Source organism: Rattus norvegicus, chromosome 4 (genome assembly GCF_036323735.1).
Source record: "Rattus norvegicus strain BN/NHsdMcwi chromosome 4, GRCr8, whole genome shotgun sequence".
Lineage (NCBI taxonomy): Eukaryota > Metazoa > Chordata > Mammalia > Rodentia > Muridae > Rattus > Rattus norvegicus.
The window spans coordinates 161,229,103-161,235,779 of NC_086022.1; the positions used below are offsets into that span (position 1 = coordinate 161,229,103).

The window sequence follows — 6,677 nt, forward strand, 5'->3', positions numbered from 1 at the left end:
CTCTGAGACTGTCATTTATTTATTAGTTACTCTTCCCCAGCCAGCGAGTGCCTGCCTGGGCGGCTCTGCAGCACACATGATCCCACATCATCCTAACACCCTTTCTCCTTCGATCAGGCCAGCAGCTCTCCCCGCCTTCCTATGGCCCCACCGCAACATCCAGAATCCCCCGTCTCAGCCTTTTCCTTCCCAGTCAGTGCTTGCGGAAGGCCGCCAGGGGCTGCCAGGCTGAGTTATTCAGTGAGGAGGCGTGGGGTCTCATCCTCCAGAGAAGTTAAAGGTCTTTGGATGCACAGGTTTTCCAGAGTGACCACGAGCAGCACAGCCCTGCAAAGGAAGAAGGAGAGCAGGGGAAGTTCAGTGAGCGACATGAGGACAGAAGCAGGGGAGACGTCACCATGCAAATTAGAAATTGGCTTCTTGAGGCTGGAGAGATGGTTCGGCTGTTAAGAGCACTTTTGCTCTTGCAGAGGACCTGGGTCCAATTTCCAGCACCCATGTGGCGGCTCACAACGGTCTGCAACTCCAGTTCCTTGGACTCCAACTCCCTCCCACAGACATAAAAACACAGATGCACATTAAATAAATAAACTAAACTATAAATAAATAAACAAACAAATGACTCTTTAAGAGTCACCTCTTCTGGTACTCATATGGACCCACTACCAGACCTCTACTCTCCAGTTTGTCTAAACTGTCTCTCATCCTGCACTTTGATTCCAGAACTGCCCAGTTCCAGCTGTGCACAGGCAGCAAGAAGTGGTTTCTTCATACCTGACCGAAGCTTCTAGAGCAGCTAAGCGTTCCCTAACCAGGTATCTCCAGTGCCTGGATGCAGCCTTCTCAAGATGGAAACTGAGTTACACATCATGAACTCAGTCCCATGCTCCCCTCACAACCCTCACAGGTCAGCAGATTCAGTATAATTCCTACATCAATCGCCCACCAAGACACATTGAAAACTGTTTGGTCTAGAGCTCACAGTGGCAGATTGAAAAGCACTCGCTGATAGCCTGAGTTTGATCACTGAAATCCATGGTTGAAAGAAACGAACTGATTCATTCAAGTGTCCTCTGACCTTAGCACATATCTGTTCTCTCTCTCTCTCTCTCTCTCTCTCTCTCTCTCTCTCTCTCTCTCTCACACACACACACACACACACACACACACACATACACACAGGCACACACATACAAGCACACACACAGGCAGGCACACATACACATACAAACACACACACACATACATCTCAATTTTTTTTTTACTAAAAGTAATGTTCTCCAATAAATAATGGAGATTTTTTTTTGTCTATGAGAAAGAATAGGTTGCTTCAAAACAAAATCATACAAAAAAAAACAAAACAAAACTAGAAACAAGGGAGGTGATTTTCCACCTAAAATGCTACTCATACAAATAAGGATTCTCCTAGCCTCAGAGAGGAGAGGGGAGGCTTTGAAGGGGTCTCAGAAGAGGAGTCTTGCCAGAGGCAGAGACCACACTTAACAGGAGGATAGGGAGCCAAGTCAAGATGAAGGTTAAGTTCAGCCCAGTGCAGCCACCCATACTAGAAGATTTACACTGCTGACAGGATGTTTGCTGCACCCAATGGGAGATTTACACTGCTGACAGGATGTTTGCTGCACCCAATGGGAGATTTACACTGCTGACAGGATGTTTGCTGCACCCAATGGGAGATTTCCACTGCTGGTACAAAGCTTACTGAACCCCGTTCTCTCGGTGACCAAATAATGACAAGTATATAGAAAATATGTAGAATATAGGGGGGAAGACCCTTAGTAGTTCCAGAGAAAAATAAGTCATATAAGAAAGATGACTCTATCCCAGCCTTCTAGTAAGGCATCCGTGAGGAAAGCTATTTACATAGTCACAATAAATAAGAATGAATGCAGAGATAATAAAAACTGTGGCATGCATCCTGCAGTGGGTGGAGAAGTTATCCAATGTGCTCGATTCTGTTGTGCACAGACATGGCGGACGGTCTTCCGTGGTAGGAGGTGAATTGTTCTAAGACTTAGAAGACGAAACTTCGAAAGCAATACCAGTGAGTCACAGGGAGAACCCCAGTAGGTCTGGAAGGAGCAGCTGAGGTGAAGGGGATGGGGGAGTGTGAGGGCCAGGCTGGTTAGTGTTGGTTATGAGGCTTCCTGAGGTAACTTGTCTCTTTAAGCGTGAACTATTATTTTCATTTCCTTTTAGAGCAGCCGTGCTCAACATGTGGGTCGAGCCACCTTTGGGTGTTGAACAACCCTTTCAGTAAGGGTCTCGAATCAGATATCCTGCATATCAGACATTTAAAATATTACTCCTAACAGTAGCAGAGTTACAAACTTATGAAGTAGCAATGAAATAATTTTGTGGTGGGGGGGTCACCACAACATAAGGAACTGTCAAGGGCAGTAGCATTGGGAAGTTTGAGAAACACTGGTTTAGAGAGACAGGAAAGATATATGACAATTTCACAAACCCCAAAGACACAATGTCAACTTGCAGGATTGCCCGACTTAACAAAATCAAGAGAGAAGAAAAGAAGAGAAAAGAACATCCATCAAAATGTGAGTTTCAGAAGAACAGACCAGTGTCTTTTAGCATGATCCTGTCCTAACTATTGCAGACATTACTCACAGTTTATCTGAAGTTCAGATTCAATGAGCATCCTCCACTTTGTCCAGAACATCCACACCAAGGCACAGAGCCATGACCACAGCAGAGCCGGGACAAGGACATCCTAACACTTCCATAAAGCAGCAAGTTCCCATGGAAGGCAGTCAGGAAAAGCCTCGGCTTCTCTCATGGCAAGATTGGGGGTTAGGAAACAGAGTACGGTGCCTTCAAGATTCTAAGGAACAGTGGCATCCGTCCTGAAGTTTCCTATCCATCCAGTCACAAAAGAAGATTGAGAATGGTGTAAAGGCACTGGGCGTGCCAAGTTTAAAACTGGACATGCAGCAACCCACCCACCAAACCTTCAACCAAAGCATTTCCTGCCAACAAGATGTGCAGGGACAGATGGACAAAGGTGGAGGGAATGGCCAACCAATGACTGGCCCAAATTGAGACCCATCTCATGGGCAGGAACCAATCCCTGACACTATTGATGATACTGTTATGCTGTCAGACAGGAGTGTGGCATAACTGTCTTCTGAGAGGCTCCATCTAGCAGCTGATGGAAATACCTGAGACCCACAGCCAAACATCAGATGGAGCTCGGGGAGTCTTGTGGAAGAGTTGGAAAAGGATTAAGGGACCCAGAGAGGACAGGGAGTCCAGAGGAAGATCAACGGAGTCTATTAACCTGGACCAGGTTCCCAGAGACTGAACCATCAACCAAAGAGCTAGATGGACTGGACTTAGCCCCCAGCTCATATGTAGATATGAAACTCGATCTTCACGCAAGACCCCAACAACTGGAACCTGGGCTGTCCCTGAATTTGTTGCCTATCTCTGGATCCTGTCTCCCTGACTGGGCTGCTTTGTCTGGCCTCAGTGGGAGCAGATGTGCCTAGTCCTGCAAAGACTCGAGGTGCCAGGGTTGGGTAACACCCAGAAAAGACTCCCCCTTCTCAGAGGAGAGAGGGAGAATGGGGGTAGGAGCTATGGGAGGGGGAGGAGAAAGCGTGGGTATTGGAATTTTAAATGAATTAATAAGTTGATTCATGAAGAAAAACCTGGACATTCGTTCATTTCTTAGAGGATGAATCTAAGATCCACCCTATCTGAACTAAGACTTAGGACAGATTCCAGTAAATCAGAAGCCCAAGATAGGGAAAGGAAAATAAACTCTCAGAGTAACAGCCGTGCTGGAGCAGAGAGGAAGCAGGCGAGTCAGATGGGGAGAGTGGAAGGTTTCGGAATGGAAAACCCACGTGGCAGAGGACCAATAGAGAGCCCGCACGGAAAGCAATATAGAAGGATTTTCCAACTGTGTCAGAGAGCTCGGAGAGCACTATAAATGTGAACACAGAAAATTAATCAGGTGAAGAAAATGAGGCGATTATTAACAAAGTGTTTACAAGAGATTAAACAAACATTATCATAATGCGCTGCTCGGCAACGCAGAAAATAATACTTGATCGTGATAATGGCATAAACGCCAATGTAAACAAAACATTAAGTAGGGGCAAATAGAAAATTAAGAAAAAAAAACAAAAACAAAACAAGCTCCAGGCACGTGGCTGCGGCCACAAAGTCAAGAGCTGGCACTCTGTGACTCAGAGACCAGAGGCTAACCCACAAGAGCCTCCGTGTTCTCACACCGCTTTCCCACGCTGACTTCACTCCTTTCGGCTCCCCACCTCACCCACCTCGCTCCACAGAGAAGGCTCCTCTAATCTCACCCTCAGTTACACCACGTCATCCTCCTACCTCAGGGTTGTCGCACTGCTGTGTGTGACCTCCCGAAATATCCACAGGGCTCACTGGCCCAACCCCTCGCCAGGTCTTGGCTGAGACACCACCTTCTAGATTATCCCTCCCATTCCTCCCTTCTCTGACTCTCCCCACAGTACTCTTGGCTGGTGTGCGCTTACTCATAGCCATCTGCACTTAGCACCACAGCACCAGATCGAGACAGCGAAGCAATGCGGATCAGTTACCTTTCCGTTACTGTAACCAAATACCTATGTACTGAACGCTCAGATGGTAAGGAAGCACTCACTGGCTATGGGACCTTCGGGGACTGGGGTCTAGCAGGATGCCCTTAGATCCTTGAGTGCTTGCTCTTGATAGGGACACTGAGACAGCAGTCCCATTTGCACTCTCCTTTTCATCCTGAAAATGAGGTGAGTAGTTTTCGCAAACACACACACACACACACACACACACACACACACACACACACACACACAAAGATGCTGTCTTACCCCAGGCTCTAAGCAGCATGGTCAAGGAATCAGACTAGAACTTTTGAGTGAACCAGAGTGAAACTTTTTACTTCGTAAGTTCATCGTGGTCCCAGATATTTGTTACAGTGAGTGAACTAACTCAGACTTCCAGCGTCTAGAAGGGTTAGAATATTAAACTCTGTTGCTGAGGTCACCAAGCTTTGGTAGTTGGCTATATAGGCTGGTCACATGCAACTTAAGAAACAAGGAGATCTTCCCTACATCTGAAAAAAGACACAAAGGCCATCACCGTCTACAGATGTGCTCAGAAGACAGTAGGCGTCCTGAAGGAATGGGAGCTCTTTGTATGATGACTTGGAATGCAAGGCTGTACTGCTGAGGGCTACCCTTACCCACTGAGCCACCTTAATTGTCTCATCCGAATCGAGTGGGATGTGCAGAGGAGACTCCAGCATGTGGATGAACAGACCTAGACAGAATCCATAGAAATAGCCCCATAACACTGGATATGGTAGCCCAAACCTATACTCCCGGCTCTCAGGAGGCTGAGGAAGAAGGGTTACTATGAGCTGAAAACCAGCGTGCGCTACATACTCCAAGCAGGAGTACTTAGTGGGGGTTGGGAGAAGGAGGGATAAGGAAAAAGAAAGGGGAAAATAGCTCCATACAAGTATGGACAACGGATTTTCAAGGGTTTTAGATGAACAGTTGAATGGTGGAGAACGGTTTAGATGGTGTAGGCAGAATGGGTAAGTAACCATTGCGTTAAAGGTGGATTTTCACGTATGCTTCTCACATGCATAAAGACAAGTTCAAGCAGTGCATAGATTTCAATCACAATATTTAAACCATGAAACTCTTAGACTACAGGAGAAACGCATGAGGACAGCTGTATGAAGAGTTCCTGAACATCACATCAAAGATATGGACTGACCGGGGTGGCACATACCTTTAGCCCCAGTACTCAGGAGGCAGAAGGAGGCGGATCTCTACATGTCCGTCCGAGGCCAACCTGGTCTACACAGTGAATCCAGTCCAATTGGGGGTATATAGTAAGTCCCTGCCTCACTATAAATCAGTGAGTAAGATTAAATAAGTACACGAATCCCTTTAAAAATTATTTCAAAAAGAATCACAATTCCTCAAGAGTATGTTGATGAATTTGACTTCATCGATATTTAAAATTATCCAATTATCTAATCCTCTTAAGGAGTTGAAAACAAAAGCCACTGACTGTAAGAAAATATTTGCAAACCACATGGTTGATAAAATATTCATTTCCAGACTATCTGAAGAACTAGATAAACTCAGTAGTTTAAACAAAACATTTAAGAATTGAGAAAAAGAATATATCACTGGAGGGACTACACAGAGTGCCAATCAACACAGGAGGGTGCTCACTGCGTCAAAGAAACGCAAATTAAAGGCCAGAAGAGCCATCACCACATTCCTAGCAGAATAGCTACAATTACTTACATATGTCAATTATATATATAGTTTACATGCATAATTTATAGTTTATGTCTATATACTACACACACACACACACACACACACACACACACACACACATACATTTTACATACTGACACAGATCAACACAGCTCTTCCAGTCTCAGTCTCTGGTAACCTCCAGTGCAGTCTACTGTTTCCCAACTATCAACTACAGGAGACAAAGCCAAGAGGAATGCAGACAGGCAGATCAACCTTTCTCTTTGTTTCTGAATAAACCTACTTGCCAAGCCTCTCCCTTCGAGGACTTCCTGACCACCATGAATATTTTATGAAGGATGTTCCAGGAAAGAGATACTGCTT

The 6,677-nt window shown here is 45.6% G+C and overlaps 1 protein-coding gene across 2 annotated transcripts in view; it reads right to left on the bottom strand.

Annotated features, from left to right (window-relative positions):
• Positions 1–6,677, bottom strand: part of Kcna6 (potassium voltage-gated channel subfamily A member 6) — a 33,250-nt gene continuing 26,573 nt past the window's right edge. The window contains exon 2 of one of the 2 annotated variants that reach the window (NM_023954.2): positions 1–327. The gene's annotated coding sequence lies outside the window, so the exon portion shown is untranslated. The remainder of the gene's footprint in view (positions 328–6,677) is intronic. The other variant, XM_063286664.1, reaches the window with a different exon arrangement.